Source organism: Opisthocomus hoazin, chromosome 4 (genome assembly GCF_030867145.1).
Source record: "Opisthocomus hoazin isolate bOpiHoa1 chromosome 4, bOpiHoa1.hap1, whole genome shotgun sequence".
NCBI classification, from domain to species: domain Eukaryota; kingdom Metazoa; phylum Chordata; class Aves; order Opisthocomiformes; family Opisthocomidae; genus Opisthocomus; species Opisthocomus hoazin.
The window spans coordinates 6,267,320-6,290,946 of NC_134417.1; the positions used below are offsets into that span (position 1 = coordinate 6,267,320).

At 43.6% G+C, this 23,627-nt stretch overlaps 1 protein-coding gene across 4 annotated transcripts in view; it reads right to left on the minus strand.

Moving 5' to 3' along the window:
• PAK2 (p21 (RAC1) activated kinase 2) overlaps nucleotides 1-21,839 on the minus strand; it is a 45,553-nt gene extending 23,714 nt beyond the window's left edge. Inside the window, exons 1-3 of one of the 4 annotated variants that reach the window (XM_075417718.1) lie at nucleotides 21,730-21,839; nucleotides 13,465-13,531; nucleotides 12,857-12,929 (exon numbers count right to left, since the gene is read on the minus strand). The gene's annotated coding sequence lies outside the window, so the exon portion shown is untranslated. Of the gene's footprint in view, nucleotides 1-1,504; nucleotides 1,524-12,856; nucleotides 12,930-13,464; nucleotides 13,532-21,729 lie in introns of those variants that run through there. The other 3 variants (XM_075417717.1, XM_075417719.1, XM_075417720.1) reach the window with 3 other exon arrangements.
• Between the last annotated feature and the right edge of the window lie 1,788 nt (nucleotides 21,840-23,627).

The following is a 23,627-nucleotide window of genomic DNA, read 5'->3' on the forward strand; positions in this document are numbered from 1 at the left end:
TGGGAAATGAATGGCATACTGGTGTCCACCAGCAGCCCATCATAGTCCCAAAGCATGATTCAGTCCCAGCCACACTACTGTTGCAACCGTTACCGGTGCCATTCTAAAGAGTCAGGATAAGACAGTGCAATCCACTCTCAATTATCACAAAGTACAGATATTATGCTATACAACATCTCTGTACAACACATGCATCTTACACAACATGGTCTTAGCAGCAGAATTAAGAACACATGGACTGCCATTCCCTGTAGTTTCACTGGGTGAATACTGGCAGATCCCAATGAAGAAAAACAAATCAGCCTAGCAGCCGGAATTCAAGCAGCAAAAGAGCACGCCGGTTTATGGTGTGAAGCTCAAAAGAGATTAAAATTAATTATCACCATAAATGCCCAAGAAAGCAATATGATTTCTGTACAAATACCTTCAGAGGCACAAGCAGCACAAAGTAAAGTTCTGGCGGTGCAAGTAGAAAACCAGACGTGCTGGTTGCCCCATCTACTTAAAGACTGATGGGGAACAGCAGTCAAAGCTGTGCAGCACCCTCCTAGACAAACCTGCCTTTAAGCCCTTTGCCTGATGATGGACCGACAGACCTGCAACACTCAAACATGTCTGCCAGGATGCAGTTGTGAATCAGACAGCAATGCGCATCCTCCAGCAGCCTCCCAGACTCACTCACTGAATGCTCTTTCAGATGTTGCAAGTTACCTACAGGATCTTCAGTATTTTCCAGTCCCTACACTGCAATATGGGGAAACAATTAAGAACCCTGCAATCTCACAGCAGGTCTGAACAGCCTATCCACAGGGATTTTCATTTCAAACGTTTCCCTAGCAACACATGTTGTTTGCACAAAGTGCGTGCCACCAATTTAAGATGTACAAATTTCTGGTCTCAACCACCAAATCAGCTGTATGGTCTTCAACAGTCCTACAGAAGTTTGGCTTGGAATGATGGCAGTACAGGGGCCCATATTCCATTTCCCTTATGCTAATCAAATCTCAGGAAATAGTAGGATATAGGGTCCTTAGCTATCCAAATGGGAAGACACATTTAAAAAGCAAGCACTCCTTCTTTTGAATAAATACAATCAGACAACTAAATAATAGTAGCTAAATAAGCATCTCACAAAACCTTAACACCAAAATGATATACTATGTGAAGAAAGCAACACCATGAGTAGCTTTCTGTATTTTTTTAATATAAACTCTATTAATTCCTCCATCTGTGCAGTTTTTTGAGCAGTCTGATATTAGCAAGAACAGGATGTAAGGATAAACAGCTAACCTGCATCTGAAACTGGACAAGAACAGACCTGGCCCTACAAACCCACACTAATTCCCCAGTCCCCTGGAGAGCCCAGTCACCAAATTAACAATGTTGTAATGTGGTATTCAGGCTACAAATTTAAAAAAAAAAAAAAAAAAAAAAAAAAACACCCACATTTGCTGCACTTTTGTTTACATATTTTTAAAATTCTCACTGTAGTAAAAATTCTTACTTTTCAGTAACACAAGCAGCACAAGCCTGCTCACTGCATACTCAGTATTACAGCTTCTTCATCTGAAGTGAATTATTCCTTGGCACCTTGTATGCTAAAGAGAAGACACTGTTCAGTAAGAAGTTGGAAGCAATAACATGGAAACCCCAAATTTATCTATTCCACAAGAAAATGAGGCACTTCAAGAAACTGGCATAACAACATCCATGCAGAACCCTCACGGATGCGGCTCCCATCAGCTGTTCTGTGTTCTAAGTGTTCAGAAAGATCCTTGACCTCACTCAAAGTAGAGCCCAGAAGCTCTACAGGAGGAAAGCAAGCTGCAGGGCTAGCAGAGCAGACTGAGGTGGCAGAAAGAGCTCGTGCATCGGCTTCCCACCTGAGGGACTGGCTTCGTCCATCATTTGCAGTTAAACAAAATCCTTCCAGCTTGTTTACTAAAACCTCAGCTTTTAGGAAAAACTTGAGATGCAATTTATTAATAATGCAAACTAGCACAATTTCTGAGCAGTTTTTTCAAAGACCATTGTTAAAATACAACGCTAGATCCAAAACTATTTTGCACAAAGGACCATTTCAATGCGCAGCAGCTTTGAATTCATAGTTTAAAATAAATTACAACAGTTCCACTCGCAACAGATCATTTCAGGAAACAGAAGTCTGATTCTTCAGTCACCATCAGAAGTTAAAAATCAATCATTTTGTTCAGGTTCAAATCCAAACAGCTATAGTCTCTTTCTGACAGCTGAGTGCAGAAGAAAAGAGCAGTTCCCCTCTCCTTTATCCTTACCCTGTCTTCATTATGCAGGGCAAGTTTCCACAGCGTCAGGAAGTACTTTTGAAATTGCCGTAGAGGTTTGGCATTATAGGCAATGACTGGAGAATGGATTAAAAAAAAAAAAAAAAAAGGAGCACAAATACACCCTGAAGCTCCTTTTCTGCTCTCTCACTCCCCCAAAGAGGAAAAGAAGTCTGTTCATTTCACAGCAGCTAGGCGTAATCACTCTTGCACCATCACCCACGTGGCTGCCTTGCTGAATCACGGCTTGCACAAGGAACTGCAAGGACCAGGGGAATATTAATTTTTTCCAGTGCCTGCCAGGAGTCTGTACACTGGCAAAAGGGATGTCAGGTTCGTGTTTCTCTGACAGAATCAGACAACTAATGGTGGGGATTTTTTAGCTTAGTTGAAAGACATTTACTAAAAAGGTTAACCTAAGTTTGAGCAACCTCAGAAAAGTATGCTAAATCTGGAAGATGACAGAAGAAGCAAAGGTAATAAATGGAAGAGGATGTAATCAGGGGAAAAGGATTCACTTTCATCTTTGCCAGTTAAGGTAACATGAGTAATAATAATGTATTCAAGTACGTTGGCAACTCCCCCACAATCGCTAGTCGCACTACATTTAATTACAAGAACTAGGAAGCAAGGGAATGAACCACAGAGACAAGCTGTGAAGCTGCAAACAATACTTAACTACAGACTCCAGATAGATTCATTCCCACCACAGGACAGTGCTGCAACCCACTACACTCATTTAAAAAAAAAAAAAAAAAAAAAAAAAAAGGCACAGAGCTAAAAGCTTTTCTCCCAACAGTTCTGCTGCTTACTCCAACAAACATACTCACCGGGACCACCGCTGGTGACCATAAGGCTCTGATTCTCAGTCCTTATCTCCAGTGCAATGACACTACTCCCAATAGCTGTCCCCTCCTTTTGACAAAGGTTTCTTGTCCTGCACTGGGGCAGCAAAAACAGCAGTACTCTCTTCATCCTCGGCAGCCTTAGACACCATTGTAACACGAACTGCAGCAGCTGAAGAGAAAATGCGCTCTCTCCTCTGCCGCAGAGGCAGCAGGGTCTGTGCTGTCCTAAATCACTCACCACCAACAGTGGGAGACCTGAAGCCAAGTTCCTCAGAAGTGCAACTCTTCTCTTTCCACCTTTGCCCGGTGAGGCAAGGCAAGCACGTAGCTTAACCCACCTTCTTCCAGTCCCTGAAGAGACCTGCAGTGACCTACTTGCACGTGCGTTCAGTTTCATTTTTACAGTGATGTTCCAGGAGTCAGTTCTGCTGCTCGGTAGCTTTCTTCCTTTTGGGGAAGAAAAGGGCCCAATAACCTGAGGCATACCCAGGTCACAGACGAAAGACAGCAGTTCCTGTGGCTGCCACTGGTGGGAAAACGCCCAGAAACATAACCCTGACAGTGAGTAAAAGCTGGAAAGTAAAGTGAGAATTGAGCAGAGTTTTCAGAAAGCTGATGAACACACACTGCTGCAGCCCATTAGTCTGAATGCTCTGGCTTGGACTTGGTTTTTTGTTGGTTTTTCTTCTCCCCCTCCTCAAATCCCCCTCATGTGAGAATAAAGCAGGGCTGCTTCCTGAAAAACTTCCTAAGCACAGCTCTTGTGCTGGTCCTGGCTCCGCCGGCCTCCCTCGTGATCGCATCAAGGCTGACACGCACTCCCGTCCCAGCTGCAGCAGTGTGCTTGTGCAGCGGCAGGCTCTACCAGAGGCCCCTCTCCACCGCGGGGCTGCTCTTTAGCCCCTCTGACTTCTAGAAAAGGACAAACATTTTTCCTCTCAAACTTGTTTGCAGAATGACTAAAGGGAAATAAAATGAAATTGAAGATAATCATTTTCCTATCTGCTATACTGCACAGTCACATTTTTGTTGAAGCACTTGTACGTGAGCAGATTAAGTTTTAAATACGCGTTATGCGTGCACACATGTCAGTCTTACAGTATAGTACTGCAAGGCTCCACGCAGGGCTAGGAAGATGGTACCATGTGTCGGATAAAATAGCTGGCGTAGAAAGTTCTCATGTCATAATGAGCTGAATTTGTCCTCTTAAGATGTTCAAAATAGTGTACTTGAATAGTCTAGGCTGCATCTGTATTTCACTGCCTGGGATCTGACGCCAAAGAAAATTGGACTACTCCTTGGAAAAAAAAACAACCTAAACACATCAACCTCAGAGCTATTTGATAACACACACATAAATTCCTAGTGCTGGCACGCAGTATCCTGGCTTTACACTGCCACTTAAGCAACAGATCTCTGAGCAGCCAGAACTAAATCCACGAAATAAATCAAATCCTCTGTATATACGCTCCCTGAACAAAGGCTCACAGAGCTGTAAACTGAACTCAGTTCCGTTTCTTGCAGGTAAAAATTACTCCTTTACTATCGGCAATGTAACACAGAAGGAGCAACACAAACAGCAAATTCAAGTCTATTTTGCAGGGAAAAGCAGAAGTAAAGGATTTCAGGCTAACAATGCATTAAGAAACATAACCACTTTGCTGTTGAAATCATAATCCTCGATGTGCCACTAGAGCTGCAGGACTTTATTGGGACACCACCTGAACTGCTGGAAGGAGAACTGCAGAAAATTTGAGCTACAGACAGCAGGCACGGTGCTTGCAATGAACACAGCAAAACTATTTGTTGTCTGACAGAACGAATGCAAGAAGAAAAGAGAACCGATCAAAAGTGAAAAAAGCCCTGATGGTAAGCGCGTTTCCCTGTCCCTGCTCTAGCAGAAGGCAGGAAGGTTGAGAAAAGAAAGTTATCCTTACAGCGATCTGCATGGCGGCGGCTGTCATTTGCTGTCTTCCTGTAGAGCCTTATAGGGTGCTACTGGCAACATTTGTCATGCACAAAGAGTGGCATCCGGGACAGCCAGGTCCAGAGCAGAGGACAACAGCAAAACAGATGTCTCGCAAACATATCTCCAAGACAGAAGATGTCAAGTGAAAACAAGCAAAGAGTAATTAAAAAAACAATGCAATAAAAGAGCTAGTGTGTGATGCTCCAAGAAAAGACTGATGTAACAGGACAGATTTAAGACAGTCATGTCCCACTCCTGGTTTACATTATAAAAATCCTTGCTGAAAATGTCTGGAGACTCATTCCCGGTACGTTGACCCCAAGACTCCAGTGGTTTTGGCAGCTAGGCTTATCATCAGCCTCCCCACACCACCACCCTTTGACACCTGAAAAAACACCTTACTGGAGGAGATGAGACTTGATGCTTCATTATTCTGTAAAAGAGGACAAACATACACATTGTGCAGTTTCTAAGTGGAGATCGGAGGGCTGCTCATTTCATCAAATATTCCACTTTCTTGGACCAAATAGATTTTGGAGCACAAAAGCAGAACGAAATGTCTGAATAGGTATTTTTCTTTCCCTCTTTCTCCCCCTGCCTTTTTTTCTTTTAAAGGCTCCCGTTGAGCAATAGATTTCCTGTGATTAGCTCACTTAGTACTGATTATAGCTCACTTCCTCCCAGGGAGTAGCTGAAAGCAGCTTTCTGACAAGTTTTTATTCAGATGGTGCTACCTAGCCACAGCTCACTTCCTGCCCCATCTCTAACAGCATGTTAGTTCAGCAGCTCATCAATTTTAAAATATTTCAATGCCGCAGAAAAAAAATCACAGAACCAGCAAATCTCAGACCATCTTCTCCACAAAAAGCAAAACAAATGGTTTGGATGTTTTGCCTTCCAACTTGAAGCATTTGGATCCATAAGATTTATTTAATCAGATCCGAAAAGGACTTTTCTGGGACAGTATGAGACTAACTTCAGAGACTGAAAATACTTAATCTCTTCATTTCAAGTCAGAAAAGTTGCACAAAAATAACTAGCAGCAACAGACAAAGAATTACTTTCTCACAGACTTGGCAAATGCAGTCACAGATCTGTCTGCCAAAAGGGGACTTGTGCAAAAGCAAGAATAAGAGTAACCTTCATAATGGTCAGTAAGAGCCAGCAGAATAATCTGTCCCACCTTTGGTTATTAAAAACACGTGCAGATGCTCCAATGCAACACACAGCTCTCAAAGCCTTCCCACCTCTAAAAAGGCAAGCACCAGTCTCCACGGGACTTGCTCAAACATCTCTTTCCAGCTTTACAGGGTCTCAGACAAAAGTGTTTAGTCAATGCCAAACCACAAACCTGTGAAAACTAACAGTTATTTTTATTTAACTTTCCTTTACAGAGAGGGGAGAGGAAACTAGACTAACCTAAGACAGTCCCAACAAGCACAGATCTCCCTAATTTACACACACAAACAAGCAAGATATCCCCTTCAAATGCTGCACTGAGAAAAGAGCTAAAAAACAGAAATAAAAAATATCTGAGCCCGTTAAACATAAATCTTTCCTTAAGATTTACAAAGGGACACACATTAACCAAACTGACTGCTCAGCGAGGCTGATCCTCTAATGGAGCTGATAAATTGCCAGTGTCTTTTATTTTCCCCAAAATTAACAGCCACAAGCATGAATTCGCCTCCTTCAACCAGCAAGGCTACAACCATGAAGTTTATAAACAGGTTGTTTCTTGCTGTCTTTCCTTTACTGCTACTCATGACAGAGGCAACACATAATACTCCCACTCTAAAGACAGTATAGGAGAACCTTAGTCTTTTGCAAAATCAGGCTGGATGACACATATAACATACCCAGCTAAATTCTTTCCATTTGGTCTTTTTCCAACCCCTCCATTTCCTTATGATTTTTGCCGAGTCACACAAATAGAAGGGAAAACAGAAAACATAGCACAGAGAAAAATAACTGCTGCTTAATTGCCAAGTGAAGAAGAGAGTTGGAGAAAAAAGAAGGGAAAAAAAATAACATAGTCAAACAGAAAAAAAAAAACAAACACACAGAAAGGAAAAGGAAGCTATCTTTCGTTCAGAAGAAGGAACTCCAAAACTGTAATGAGATGTGCTTACCGTGAACCAAGCTACAGAAGACAAATATCTGATTCATATATCTGAATGGGTTACCAAAGCTTCTTAAAAAAAAAAATATTCTTCAAACCCACCGCCAAAGTACATTACAACCTAAAGCAATTCAGCTACTTACTCCTTAAGGCACTTAGCAGATGTGTGAAGTCTTGAACTGAAAACGAGCAACCAGTTGGTGAAAGTGTGATTTTATAAATAAAAATAGATCCCAGTCTTCTAAGGAGTGACCAGCAGTAGCCATCACCTTCTCATCCCCCAGACAGTCGACACACAAGAAGATGTTTTTCAGTTAGTACTTCTTCACTACTTAGTGCTTAGGGCTAAGCCATCCTCACCCGTCGGTGCAGGCACAATAAAGTACAACTTTCATATAATCATTCATAAAGATAAATCAAGCAGATTACACTTCTAAGATACTGGCATCCTTCCAAACTGCCAAATCAGGTTCAGAAAGTCTGTATATATAGCAAAAAACCTTACACAGCAATAGGAGAAATCTTGGTAAGGACAATTTTTTTCCCAAACTTTAATTTTTTGACCCTTTGAATTTGGAGGGTTAGGAGGTGTGTGTATAATTTCTTAATTATCAGCTATATTTTGTGATTGAAAAAGATATCAACAGGGAAAAATCAGAAGAGGCACAGACTAGAGACAAGATGTGCACGAGTCCTGGCAAAAGCCTGTTAGTGCATAGAAAATCTAAGCAAATTAATGATACTTGACTTCATCGCATACTGCAGCCACCTGTGACACTTGTGACACTTCTCCACTTTCTCCCTTTAAACCATGCCCAGCAATCAACTCCCACCTGAATCACCATTTCTGCTTCACAAAATTAATTTGGCACTATTGAACTGTGGTGGCATGTTTTACCGCCAGTGAGCTAGAAACCTCTTCTCTGGTTTATCGCCTCTGCAACAGCTCAAACACCACAGGCAACAGTACCAGACGAACCTCAGAAGTGACTTCCCAACTGCCTTTATTTCCCATTTTCCCTCAGTGCAGCAGGAAAACTCACTCGGCGAGGCTACGACACCGTTATTGCCAGCTGACAACAGCAGCGCAGAGAAACGAGGCAGACGTCTGACCCGACAGCTGGGGATGCCCATCCCCAAACTTGCTCCAAGCGCATTGGAGGAGGAATTCATTCAAGAGGGATCCATTTCCACCCTCTGCTGCAGGGCTGGGTAGTTACCGCCTACCAGCTGAATATAGGCCACACTTCATTTTATACAGCCCACAGCCACAGTTTGCCTTCAATGAACCATTGTGCAATGCTGCATAATGATAACATGTACTCAAAGGTGTTTGAAAAACCCTATTCAACCCTCAGCAAGGAAATTACTTACCCCTGCTCTACCTACTTAAAAACCTGAGTCAACTAAAGACAGACAAGACAGCCTGCAGCGTGCACATCGCATGCAAATCCATGATTCAAGGTGTTTGTGCTTACTCATTAACACTAACTAGACAACACTTTTCAGCCTTTATTTTCATGAGCTGAGGTTTTCTAAAGATCAAAGGAGAATGGGGAAAAGGGCAAGCAGGGAAAGTTTACAAGAAGAAAAAAAGAAAAATGAAGTCTGCATCTCATCATTGAGATTCACTCTTAATTAAACCTGGCATTTACAGGCAGGGAGGGATCACACATTCCACAGCAAAAGTTGTTTGAATCAAGGCTACCCCGCATGAGGTACCTATACAGCTCAGTGCACGTTTATATTTCTAACAGCATTCACAGCTGTTTAACCTAGACAATCACCACTCAACAGAGCAATGATATCGCTCTAAAAATGCCAGGCTATTGGTGTTGTGTGGAGAGATCATCAGTAGCTCTAACGGAAAGTAAAGGCTTTTTTTAACCTCTGGAAATATTATTGCGCAACAGTAAGACAAGGCTGTGGCTTACCCATCCAGATTAGAGGTCCAGGGCTAACTGGAAAGGGAAGAGGAAACACGCAGCGTGTACCACAATGGCAAAAAAAAAGAAAGAATCCAAGATTAAGGGATCTGCCACTCCCTCATCACACTGCTAGAGCTGTCAAATGTCAGCTATAGAAAAAAGGAATAATGAGGGAAAAGATAAAGGGAAAGAAGAGAGAAATAGCTCCCTGCAGAAAAGCTATCTTTTGCACTCACGCTCAGGTTAGAGCTCTTTGTTTCTCTCTAGTGGCTGGCCAAGCCTTGCTTCAACTGTGGTTACTGCTAGTGGATAGCGGGAACTTCAGCTCAGCTCACCAACCCTGGGGGCCAAACCCCCGGCTCTTCTTACAGCACTGTAAAACAGCCTGGCACAAAATGCCACAGTAGGAAATTCTGCCTCTCCCGAGTCGGTTTTCCCAGCCACAGTAGGCACCAGTGGACACCAGTACAGCCCTGCCGTCCAGATGATCACAACCACTTGGAATGGCTCACCAGTTTGCCAAAACCCCTACATGCACAGACCCAAGCTCAAGACGCTTACTTCTTCATACCCACACTGAACATAAATTCGGCCAGAAAGAGTAAAGTCTAGAGGAAATCAAGTGCAGGATCTGTAAAAACAAAAAGCATTTGAAAATGGCAACAGGTCTTAAAAAAAAACCCCAACCCAAAAAACAAAAACCAAAACAAACAGAGATGGCTTGGGTGGACATAACTCATTTCCTAAGCATATTCTAGCAGCACCGCTAGAGTTCATTTCTCCTGGGGGAATTATATTCCATTTGTGCCACGACAGACAAGTACAATGACTTCTTCAAACACTCAAGCTCCCACATGAGAAGAGTTCCACACAGCATCCCACTTCTGCACCAGGCAAATTCACTTGCCACTAGCTGGGAAAGCTATTTTTGGCTACTGTGCACCAATTGTCCAAGCCTTAAGCCCTCTTAGAAACAGACACAGCCTCTGGACTTCACTGTTGCCAGAATGACCTACAAACCTCCACCAGTGCAGTCGTGTCCAAGGCTGCAGATAGCACTGCTCCCACTAATGGTTTTGCTAAAGCCTGGCTCTCTCGTCCCTAACCAAGGTCCTTGCCCACATCAGCAAAACTGATAATGCCCCCACCACAGCCAGACTGCTGCTGGTAACAGGAAAAGTACAAAGCAGCGTTTATCGCTGCAGTTACTGAGAGGAAAACTGGGAACAGGGGACAACAGCAAAACAGTTGCAAAGAGTTAGCAATAGCCAGCCATAGATCTTGATGGGGAAGCAGGGTGTCCTATGAGTCTGGAAGTGAGGCTGTCAATTTAGCAAAACGAAACAAAAGAAAAAAAAAATCAACGTGAAAACAACACAAGGAAGTTTGTGACTGTCACAAGAAATGACCTAATATTTCTCTACCAACAGAAGCTCAGGACTGTAGGATGGCATCAGATCTTAGTAAAATACTCCCCAGACCTCACTGACAAAACCTCACTAACACTACTTCTGCCCGCAGCTAGCTCTTGTACAAATGTTTCAAGGCTGTCACATTTGGAGAGAACTTCATTACACCACTGAAGTTTAAAGTTTTACAAATTTTATACAAAGAGACAAGTGATTAGCCTATTTTTTCCCTGGCATATTTAACTCTGCTAGGAGAGGCAAAGATATCTAGGTGGGGCATACAACCAAATTCTGCAGTCATTGCACAACATCACAGGCAATCCTTCCCCATTATTTCAAGCAGCAATAAACAGTACAACATACACAAACTGTAGCTGTCACAACTCAAATCAACATGAATTTCTATGCTCTCTATGCACGCAGAATTTTGGACATTAAGATCTGCGTTCATCAACGGAAAAACAGCGAACTGTAATACCTAGAACACCATGGGGAAAAGTGAGCAAGGCAAATGGCTGTAAGTCATTCACCCGTGTCCACACTCCAGCACTCTTTGTGACACTGCCCTGGTTTGCCTTGCGTGCTGCTAGAGGTTTTCTACTTGAAAATTACTTGCAGACACACACGCAACATAATAACCTATGGTTTGAAGTAGCAAATCCCTGAAATTTGGGCAAATGTTCTTCTATGTCTTTCAGGGAGTCAAAGAACTCCTTTAGAACCCGGAAAGAATAATTTACATTCAAAAAACTGGGTGCCAGAATGAGGTTTTTTAATTATTTTTTTCTTTCTTATGTCATTCCTAGTAAAATTACTTCTCTCTTTTTTCTTACTCATAAACAGGTTTTTATCTAAAACACTGAAGAAACAAATCCAAACCAACTAGCACTGGGTGCACAAACTACAAATCAAAATATATTTTAAAAAATCAGCCAAAAAAGCTTAAAACTGTATCATAATACAAAAACAATGCATCTTTATTCCTCATATGCTGATGTGGAAACTAATTTTTGCCAAGCCTACAAGACCACTATCGGAGTCAGTAAGCAGAAAGAACTCCAACCTCTTCTGTGTATTATTACTACTACATATGCTTCTTACAGTTCACAAATCAAATGTATGATAAAAATATCATAAACACATCTATGTAAATAAGTGTACAATGGTTTAAACACCAGTTGTGAGTGGTCAAACAAATTTATGCAATTTTCAAAGCGATGTAATACATCCTACCGTTTTATGTTAGCATGCTTCACAGAAGTTACTATTTTATCCCTGGTTTACCAATAGAGAACTAGACACAAATTATCTCTAACAGATTGTTTACATAGGATGCTGCAGCACCAGGACCACAAAAATTGGTTTTACAGCTGAAGAACAAAATATCTTTTAAAAAAACAAAAATTGAAATGAAGAACACAGTTACGAACTAAACAGACAAAAGGACTGTGAAAATTACAACAACACAGGATAACCAGCATCCTGTGAAGCAGAAGAGCTTCCAAAGGAAGCAGCCAAGTTTAAATAATATCTAAACAGTTGACAAAACATAATATTGAACTAAGAAAGCTGCAAAATATTTTAAGAACCTACTTATATCCTCATACAAATTATGACAGGAGTTTAACACAGAAGCATATATAGCAGAGCAAACGTGTGAAAGGTCTCTGTCACTGGTGACAGGCTGTCTTTGGGCATCTATGCATCACGTTGCTCAACAATTTATACAAGATGTTTGGCAACTGTAAATGTGATCCTATTGAACTTCTTACTCAAAGTGTTTCCTTAGGGTGTTCTATACTATCAGTATTCCAGCTAGCACAGGTCTGGGCTGTCCAGGCAAGGATGCTGCAGTACTGCAGCACTTGGAGAAGTTTAAAATTAAGTAGCCCTTCCAGCACCACATATTATAATGATGCACCTGTTCAATGAATGGAATTTTTATGGGCAGAATGACAAGGTTTCAGTGAAATATTACAGAGTAAGAGTAAAGATTCAGGAAACACATTTTTGTGAGGCTCAGGCATTTACAAACAAAAAGGACGCAGTTCTCAAACCTAGCTCTACCTTATTATCTTGCCCCCGGTAACAGTTGTGCAATTATGAAGCAGCTGAAGATGTTTGTGAGGATGCGACTGAACTCACACAAAACAGACCTCAAAGGCTAATGTCTACCATCTACAAAACACAAAAACTGATCCACGAAATGGAGGCTTCCATCCACAAGGTCCTCAAATACATGCATACCACCCCAATAAAAAAAATAAAGCTACTTACTCTAATAGAAATAAGAGACACCCCACTTGTCTGAGGGGCTCTAATTCCATTGCAAGGGACGCATGATAATAATCTATGAAAAAGCAGAAGAAAGACATCGCTCACACTGTGGGATCGGGACAAGAATCAAAGATCTGCATCATAGCATTACCTTAATCTTCAGCACTACCTGAGCCCTAAATCACAGGAAGATGAAGGTTGTATCAGGGAGGCATCACCTGGAGGTACTGCGGACAGCAGCGGAAGCAAGTCCTGGGCCACATCCCAGCTCCAAAAAGCCATTTAAGAGTCCTTACACTGAAGCCGATACCCGTGAAGAGACTGCAGTCAGTACCTTGGGCGAGACAAATCGATGGCCTGACCCAGCACAACAATTTTATGCCTTCCAAGTCTTCCTCTTTTTAATTTACAATACTATTAGCTGCTACCAGTGAGTCTGAACACGTGAACGAGGGCATAAAACCTTTTCATTGCAACCAGTGAGCATGAAGACTTACAAATTCTGTGATTATGAAAATTCAAACACACATTTTTTTTAATACCAAATAAAAAAATTCTCCTCATAAAATTTATTGTAATTATGGAAAAAATTAACCCTAATATAATACCTTTAGAAGCTGTCAACTTTCCAAGAGCTTGTCATCTAAGGCAAAATTTTCTCAGGTCCTTTCAATTCTGTTAAGAAAACAGGAAGCAAATTTCAGTAAGCCATTTCAAAAGAATAAAATAAAGATCTCCATTAAACTTCGCAACAAAGAGACCCCAAAAAATACCAGTTTGCGCAGTCACTTGCCACCGGTCTGAGCAGGTATGTATAAGCACATAGGCAGTATGTATGAAGCAAAAAAGAAAGCGATGATGATACCCGTACCTTGCTTAGGAAGTTAAAAACACAAACAGGAGAAAGGGACAATTAAGACCCCAAATGTTCAGGATTACTGACAAGTTATTTGACCAAATGGAAAAACTGTTAAGGGTTAGTAAGAGAAAGCTGTTTCAGCAGCGCAGGAAACACAATCACTCTCACTAATCAGAGTGTCATGGAACAAGAGTTACATCTATTTTCAGTCTTGACCAAGATCCTTGAAACAAAGAGATTTCTCCAGTTTTAAATTTAGAAAGCTGGCATCTCCCTTTGGCCCGTGGTCTTTGGAAGGGCTAAGGAAGTAAAGTACAACCATCACCAGTCGCTTAGCCAAATAAGACCCAGTAGAAAAGTACTGCCAAAGACTAACTTCCAAAGATCTTCAATACTAGGGCAAGGAGGATCCCCAACGAGTCACGTTTGAAGTGTTACAGGATAAAAGTCAGTGCCAGCCATGCGTCTGACAAGTATCTCCTAGCAGCAATGAAGGAATGGGGGGGGGGGGGGGGGGGGAATCATTTAAATCCTGTTTGTGTAAATACACATTTTCTTTTGCTGGAGTAACAAAATCATCACTACCCTGAATTAAACCAAATTAAAAATAATTTCATCTTGGTATCTTCACTTGTCCTTCATTCTTTCAGTTTTATTCCCCAACCCTTCTTCCTAATTTATTTTTTTTAAGACACTAAACTTCATTACTTTCGATGTTCCAACCTCTAGGAATATTGCTGTGGATGTGCTATCATATAAGTTTACCAGGTGTCTTGACTTCTTCCACAAGTAATACTCAATCCAGTTTTACCAAGCATCACTACATTTGCTTGTGATGCAAAAAGACTGTTAGACTTTCTAGCGGACACACAACAAGCTAAGGAGAATGAGAATTATGCCTCTCAGAAGTAAAATGTTTTACAATGGCATAATTATTAATAAATAAGAAAATAAAAGACATCACAACCGCACACTAAAACACACAGCCCGGCTTGTGAAGAAAACATCCAAACCAGCTGTACAGAACTATTCTGAATTTTTATTTTCCATTTCCAACAGCTACCTGGAAAAATAATCTCCATCTAAAAATGACAACACCAATGCCCTCTAAAAAACAAACAACAACAAACCAAAACCAGTACTACACCACATATAGAAAATCCTTGCAAATAGGTCTAGAAGGGCTGGAAAGAAAAAGTAGCATTCACAAAAGCAATAGCCAGCAGGACTGCCAACACATACTTTGGTTACTGCAAAACAGCCCTCATCCCACTGCTCTGCCTATACTTTGCAGCATGCCTGTAACAAAAACCAGGAGGAGGTACTTGCATGAATTTCCTGGCTGGGGCAGTCAAGGCTTTCTTTACCACAAAGAATTGCTTCTTAAGCTTGGACATCAGTATCAAAGAGCCTTAGCATGTTAGCAGCAGATTAGTTGTTAAGTATCTTTGAAAATCCTGAACTTCACTGGCACCCCTGAGTGGAAAAACCAAGGAGACAAGTATTTCACACTTGGTGATACTGTCCCAACTCTGAAAAATCAAACATTTCACATAATTTATTTTTGCAACAGAGACAGCTAGCATTTCATCCACTGAAAGAGGCCTCTTTCAAAGTAATAAATCATTCAACATTAGAAACTTATTTTTTCTGTGCCATGGAAAAAGATGCTGATATTTTGTGACGAGCTCTACGAATAAACACCCATTTATTCATTGAAGGTTTGATCCATTGACTGAAGTAACATTCCCAAAAGCTCAGAAACACACGTGGAAAAAGGCAGGAAGAGCAGAAAGCCAGACACACAACACTCCAGCTATTACAAACTGAGCCATCAGTTTCAGATCACTGAGAAAAACTTTCAAGCCAAGCTGAACATCAGTGATTCCTTTTCCATAGATTTAGTTCCCTGATGCAGATCATGGCAGACTCGGGGATGCCACAGCGCTAGCTCATCGGAGTGGATAGAAACAACTGGTTTGAGGCCAGGGGACAGCAAGACCCTGTCCATTCCCCTTCCAACCCAAACGGCTGGTTCTCGTATTTACCTAGGTGTAAAATCTAGCAGCACACTTACAGTGGCATATTTCTGTTTTAAAACAGTCGCAGCAGGTGGACCTAACGGCCTGGTAAAAACCTCAAGCACTCAGCATATTTAACACTAGCATAAAACATCAAGTATTTCATAAACCGCAACCAACCTGTTGGCCCAAAGCAAGCAAACACGGTTAACAGCCATAGGAGACCATGTAGGAAGTCAGCCACGTTCAGAAAAAGATTCAACGAAGACCCAAATGCTTTGAAGCCGCCCAAGCTGACCACTAACCCCATCACTATGTTCTGTACTCCCAAACTAAATGAGCTGCAAAACTAAAATCACCCTTTTGATGCCACCAAGCAGCCGCTGTTGAACTAGGAAGCGTCTCTCTGCACGCTCGCAGCATGGCACCACAGCGATGGGAAAACTGCCTTGGCGTGTGTATGTAGAGCAACATTTCCCTCTGAATCAGCTAAAAGAGCTTAGGGACACGCAGCTGGGACTGTACGGATGACTGTTCTCACCCTTCAGTCCCTTCTCCTCCAGCACCTTCAGGGAGTGCTTGCTGCTGGCACCTGAGGCAGCCTCTGGGCTGTCGGACTGATGTAACCTGCCCATAGTAGGAGAGGGAGATCCTTTCCATGACCTCCCAAATTCCAAAAAGGCCTTTGGCAGCAGCACCTGGAATTGGGCCAGAAACTGGTTTTCCTCAATTCTGATATCCTGAATCCCGGCAAAAGGGTCAAAAATGTTTAACTCCTTGTCTTACGAATTCCTGACTGGTCAAACAGTTTAAAACATAAGAAGTTTAAAGACTCTCACAGCTTCTGTCTGACCTTCGGATAAGTGAAGCCCAAATCCCCAAAGACCCCTTTAAAAGAAGGTGACCTTTTGCAGCAGACAGGCTTAGGTGAAAGATATTTTTTTCTCTCCAGATTCTCACTTTATCGGAGACCTGTTCAGGAGAAAAGGGCTTAAACATTCAAAGGTGATTTTAAAAGGCATCTTCCAGAAACAGCCTTTTCTCTCTCTTGTCCAAGACATACCTCTGTTAGTTAAAACAGTTCTAGAAAGACTGTAAATGAAGAACAAATACAACTTAGAGTAGAAAGTATTGCATTTGTTTCCAAATAAACTCCACCTTATTGGACAAAATTCTAATTTCACTCATCAAAGAAGCTATGGGAAAGCCCACGCATGCTGACAGTTACAAACTCCTGTGGGTATGCACCGAGTCAAACATCCAGCACCTCAACAGGAAGTAGAAAACTTCAGAAAAAAAAAGTAGAAGTTGAATTGTAAAGGCTTTTTAGCGTATTTCCATCCCTTAATACATCTGCCAGCTGCCCTCATTCTGGTTCACATTATGTTAAATCCCCTTCTTCGCACAGTACACCACTTAAATCACACTCACCATTGCCCTAACATGTTGGTTCCTTCCCACAACTGCTTTTCTTTGAAATGAAACTACAGAATTAGAATGAATTAAACCTGTCTTATCAAAATAACTCCTTTAAAGATAGGAAACCATTTTTGCTAATTGGCGGAGAGAACAGCCCTGACCAAAGATTCAAATACAGTACAGTTGCTGGCAACAGGTATCTTCCAGGACAACACCCAGTATTTCAGTAACCAACACTTTCTGTTTAAGCATTCAACTTCGGGCAAACTTGTCATTGCCAGAGTTACATCAATGCTGGTCTTAGAACTTTTGGGAAACGATGACCTATCTGTTACACAAAGCACACAGCATTTTTAAGACTTCTGGAAAGTACTGTATCTCCTTAGTAAGGTGTGTTCATTAAAGCAATTCTAAACACCAGTACATCACTAGCAGCTGAAGCGAAGATTTTTAAAAGCATTTTGAAATTCATTAATAGAAGTTAGATATCTCAGTTTGAGAATTTCAAAATCCACTTGTCTTGCCTGAAGAAAAAAAAGAAGCCTCACCAATTTCTGAAGCGTTTCAATATGCCGTAACCTCAGCCTTTCGAAAGCATAAGGAATTCCTTTTGTGAATTCACAGGTAGTGCGTCTAATCACCCCAAATTTATCTGAACAGCAAAAATGAAACTCCTGTCAATTTTAAGGCAGGTTCCTAAAATTTACATGCCTGCTAGGTGAGACATTTTCAAAGCCTGATTAATCCCCATTCTCAGCTGGGAAAACAGAAAGAAGCTGAGAACATAGAAAGAATGATTGACTTAAACTGGCAAGTCAGATACACAATTGGGACCAAAATCAGTGCTTCCAGCTCTCGGTGACAGACACAGTTCACTACATCAGTCAAAATACAAGCACTAAAATATGTATTTTCCAATTGAAGTAAGGCACAGCTTCCAGTAAAATCATGCCCTCTCAAACCTTGAGTGGTGTAGCAAGGCTTGAATATAAACAGCGAGCTCAATCTACACCTTGCAATCCAGGCCCCAGTTAGGTAGGTTACTAGGAGATCTCTTATTCTGAAAACATCTACTACCTCTTACCACCTGCACTTCAATGCAAATAAGAGCTGTCTAAAATCTTACAAGACAGCAGCCTCAAGACACCCTAATTCCAAAGAGCAAAGCACAATAAGAATCCTTAGGCCTTCAGGGAACGCTGCAGTGTTTCCTTGCTAAAAGGAAACTGCTTTCAAAACCGGTCCTGCCTTCAAAACCATGCCTTGCCCAAGGGTTATTTGTCCTTTGCCACAAGGCGAGTACCCTGGACTCCTTTTCTCCACCTACTGCCTCCGGTCCCCACTGCACAAGCACGGCTGCCCTCACACTACGTCAAGAGTCCAGAGCTTCCCCTCTTGCCCACACACGCGTGTGCACCCCTTGCTCTATGGCCTCGCTATGCCAGAAGGCTGGAGAAAACGCTGATTTTTGTCTAACGTAGTCCTGCAAATACTGAAAGCTTGCAGGACATACAGTCTCCTCCACGGTACTTCCCCGGTCAAGCTGACCTTGCCGAGAGGCAGAATCAATACAACACCAGCCAAGCACTGCATTAAGAGGACTTTATTGTTTCTGAGAGTCAACCTGCTAGCTCCACCTGGCACCCAAGCGCTTGGAGCGATTAATTCTCTTCAGCAGCGCTGCACTTCACAGGGCAAGCGGTAACCTCAGCGTTTGCAATGTTAAACTTCACTGAAAAGGTACATACAGCTACTCTTATTGCCACAGCAGGTACAGAAACCTCTCCAAGATGACACTGCGCAATTACAAAGCGTTCTCAAAGTCTTGGGCCAGACAGTCAAATTTGATTTAGATTTAAGAAGGAGGTGACTCCTTGGAAAACTAAAAATTGAGCTTGCTGCAGCCTTTCTGACTCTCTCTCCTAGCCCAAGAAAGTGCCTTCAACAAAAACAGAGCAGAACTGATCGCAGGAAAAGCTCCAACAACCACCTTCTTTTGGCGACTCAGTTGTGCCTCTTCCCAGCTGCCAGCAGAAGTACAATTCGCTAGGATGCGCGCTAAATGCATGGTACCTGGCTGCTGAAGACCTCTCCTTCCCCTTGCTCTCCCTCATCACCACGCCTGCGCTACCTTTTTCTCCTGGATGCTTTGGAGAGTCAACTCGCCTTCAAAGCTTTCTTTCTGTGTCCCAGTTTCTGATCACAGCACTTGCATCTTTGCCTGTGTTATCACTGGGCCCAGCCGTCTAGAACAGTGTCTCTAACTAGGGGTTGTTTTCAGAACAAACAGCTTTTTCTTTGTTGTGGCTGCTGCACAGACATGTCAATAAATGTGTGTGTTGTAAGAAACCAGAATATACTGGCACAAAACTCGCAGGGAAGCTCTCAGTACCTCAGAAACCTCCTAATGCAGATCACAAACAGAAGGTAGAAGGAAAAAAAAAACCACCAAGACTGATGCAAGAACTCTGAAGCAGAAGTATCTTTTATCAGTATAACACACACAGACCTATATTCGGATCCCTATGGCTTTTTGTACCATCACAAAAACAAAATCTGCAGCATCAATACCCTTAATAGTTATCCTAAAGTTACTTAGAAACCAAAGGTGCTTGAATATCTTTTTTTTTTAAACACAACTGAAAGGCTGACTTCAACAACACAAGCACACATGAGTTTTTAAAAGGATACATTTTAAAATAAGCACAAGATTAGACCTGCCATACATGGTCAAAGCATTCTCCACTCCAGCATCCACCCCGGAGAGGAAACACGAGCAGGTGCCTCCGGAAAGACACTCCCCCAGTTGGCCAAACGCCCCAGTTGTAACTGGGTATGAATTTCATCCCAGTAAATCAGCCTCTGACAAGCTGCCGCACAGCAGCTCAGCGAGCACACACCTCGGATGCACTGAAACACGCTGCACCGTGTTTAAAAGTGCAATATATATAGGCAGAGGCACTATTCCCCACTTAATAGCCCAACGCTTTTGTTTTAACAATTATATCTGCACAAAGCCAAGTCAAATTCCACACACAACTTCAGAGTAACTTGGATCTTCTGTGTTGCCCTTCTCAAGCATTTTTGTTCTGGCCTCAAGAACTGAAATATCCAACCAGCGAACTTTAGGGTAAGGCTCTTCCTTCCTCTGAAACATTATTCAGTTAATTTTTTTTAAAGTGTTCCTATTATCTTAAAGATTGTACTCCAAAACTTGTAACACAAAGGCTTTGCATTTTTACGTTTCTACGCTGCATCTATTTCAGTCTATCAGTCTGCAATAATGAAATGACTAATTCATCAGTTCTCTGGTAACACAGAAGTGGAACAGCTCATTTAGTTACAAATGGGTATTTCTTAACCTGCCTCTACAGTATCTCTGTGTGTTGTTCCCTCCCTCTCCTCAGTGAAGAAACGGAATCACAAAGTAGCTAGTCCCTGTATTTTTAGAGGTGCCACTCCAGGGCTCACACTGTGAGGACACCCCATACTGCAAAGCAGATCCCGGACTTCCGCAAGAGCGGGCCTGCTTTTTCAAGTATAAAAAATACGAAAAAAAACCCCTCACCAAAACCAGAGAAAGACAGAAATAAGCAGATTAAAAAACCCACAATATGCCATGTTTGAATTGCACCTAAAATTGCTATTACTGCAAGCCCTCCAAAAGAATGATTATTAAAATGCTGGAATATCTGGACTGTCTTTGCTGACCATAGGGTAGTACGTGAACCGGCTTATTTTGGCGACAGGCAAAGTGCAACACTGCTCCTCGCTAGCCAGCTGATGAACCCTCTGCTCCCAAACAAACTTTTGTGCAGCTGCTCGCACGTACCACGCTAAAGCCAACTTTATTCTCCCTGCTCCCCGAACAGCTTACCATCAAACAACTAAGCCGTCCTCCGTGCCTTTGGCAGAATAAAAAGCAGTAAGAAAAATAAAGCAGAAAACACAGGGAGAAGCAAACACCAGCAGGTGAGGTACATAAAGAGCAACAGTTTTCAACCGGCGCCAAAAGCCGCGGGCTGATGGTAACCCAGGCATGGCAGGGGCCGCGGAGACAACCGATGCGCTGCACAGCCCGCCGCTGCACACATTTCTGTATTTAAACAGATTGTTTTTCTGTCAGAATTTCTAACATCAATATCCACACCCTTATTTCCTCCCCCCCCCGAGATTAATGAGGTTTTAACCAATTTCCCAAGGATTAAGATACGTCCAGGGCGGTGATGTCCCCTCGGGGGCGGGGGGGCCACGGCGGGGCCCACCGAGGCCCGCAGTAAAAGACCCACAGGGCGGCGATGTCCCCTCCGGGGGGGGTCCCGCGGACAGGGGGCCGAGGCGGGGCCCACCGAGGCCCGCAGGAAGCCGGGGCCGAGCCGCGGCCCCGCACCGCCGCCCTCCCGAGGCCGGAGCAGGCGAGGCGCCCGCGGCCCGTCAGCCCTCGGTACCTGACGCCGCGGGGACAGCGGGCCCGCGCTGCCGGAAGCTGCGTGCGGGGAGCCGCCGCCCGCCGCAGGCCCGGCCCGGCCCGGCGGGCTCCACAAAGGACGGCAGGCAGGTGGGAGCGGACTCACCGGGCCGGGGCGGCGCCTGCCGCCTCGGGGGACGGGCGGGCGGAGCGGGGCGCGGCCGCCACACGGCGCCTCTGCAATGGCGGCGGCGGGACCCACCGAGGCGGCGGCGGCGGCAGGAGCCGGAGGGGGAAGCGGAACCGCCGCGCGTGGCCACAGCCCGCGAGGGCGGGGCGCCGCCCACACGACTACAGCTCCCGGCGGGCAGCGCGCCTGCGCAGGAAGCGGCGGCGGCGCGCGCGGGGCGGCGGGAGGCGAGGCGCTCGCCTCGCTCTGGCTGAGGGGAGCGCAGGGCTGGCCGCGCCGAACCGTGCTGTCAGGCACCCGAGGCGTGACTCGGTGTCACGTACTCTGCGCTTGATCCTCCCAGGAGCGAGCTTTTGCCAGTTCATCTCTGCGTGTACCTCTCAGGAAACCGCAGCGGATTTCTGAGCTTCACGCGCCCCTCAGCTCTGCTTTCCTTCCTCACAAGGTGACCCTACTTCTTGCTGCTCCAGCCTTGAACCCCTACACCCACTCAGGTTCCGTTCCAAACCGCTTTCACAGTCCTTACTCTCCTCCCATTCTTCCGTCTCCCTCCCCAGGCACATCTTTTTAAACAAACTAGGAGGAGGTTTTCCGTTTGGGGTTTTTTTTTTTGTTATACCCATTCGCTTGTGATTCAGAAAGTCTTAACTCTGAACATGACGAAGAACTTCTTCCCTCTGAGGGTGACGGAGCACTGGAACAGGCTGCCCAGGGAGGTTGTGGAGTCTCCTTCTCTGGAGATATTCAAGACCCGCCTGGACAAGGTCCTGTGCAGCCTGCTGTAGGTGACCCTGCTTCGGCAGGGGGTTGGACTAGATGACCCACAGAGGTCTCTTCCAACCCCTACCATTCTGTGATTCTGTAACTCCTAACAAGGCCTTTAACACCCCTGTCCCTCCCTCTTTCATTTAATTCCTTGAATTCAGTCATTGCACACATTAACGATGGATATGTTTGTGTCAGACCCTGGTATCTAACCCTTATTATCTATGTAGAAGAGCAATGAGGCTGGTGAGGGGTCTGGAGAACAAGTGCTATGAGGAGTGGCTGAAGGAACTGGAGCTGTTTAGTCTGGAGAAGAGCAGGCTGAGGGGGGGACCTTATCGCTCTCTACAGCTACCTGAAAGGAGGTTGTAGTGAGGCAGGTGTTTGTCTCCTCTCTCAAGGTACTACCGATAGGATGAGACACAATGGCCTCAAGTTGGGTCAGGGAAGGTTTAGATTAGATATTAGAAAAAATTACTGAAAGAGTGGTCAGGCACTGGAACAGGCTGCCCAGGGAAGTGCTGGAGTCACCATCCCTGGAGGTGTTCAAAAAACATGTAGATGTGGCACTTCAGGACATAGTTTAGTAGGCATGGTGGTGTTGGGCGGATGGTTGGACTTGATGATCTTAGAGGTCTTTTCCAACCTTAATGATTCCATGATTCTATGATTCTCTTGCTAAGAACTTGTAGCCACCTCATTCCTGCCTCCAAAGCTGCCAGAATTTTTCCACAGGGGAACAACTGCCTTACAGCTCATCCTCCGTTATCTGCCAGTGATCCTGGCAGGGCTGGTGCCTGCATCCTCCTGCACCTGGCACACCATCAGCACATGCCTGCTAAACGCAGTGCTTCCTTAACGACAGGAGCCTCTGGTATGGGAGAGAAAGTTTTCACTGGCAAATTCCTTCATACATAACACTACAATAGTTATTAGACTAATTTACAGCTTTTAAAGAAAAAACTTGTCTACTATATTTATAATACAAACGCTGTGGATTTAAAAACTGCAAATGTTTGCTATTTGCCATAATAAAAAACATCCATTGAGAAGCTCTGCAATTTCTCTCATATTTTACATGAATCAGAATCAGCATTACTCAAACTGAA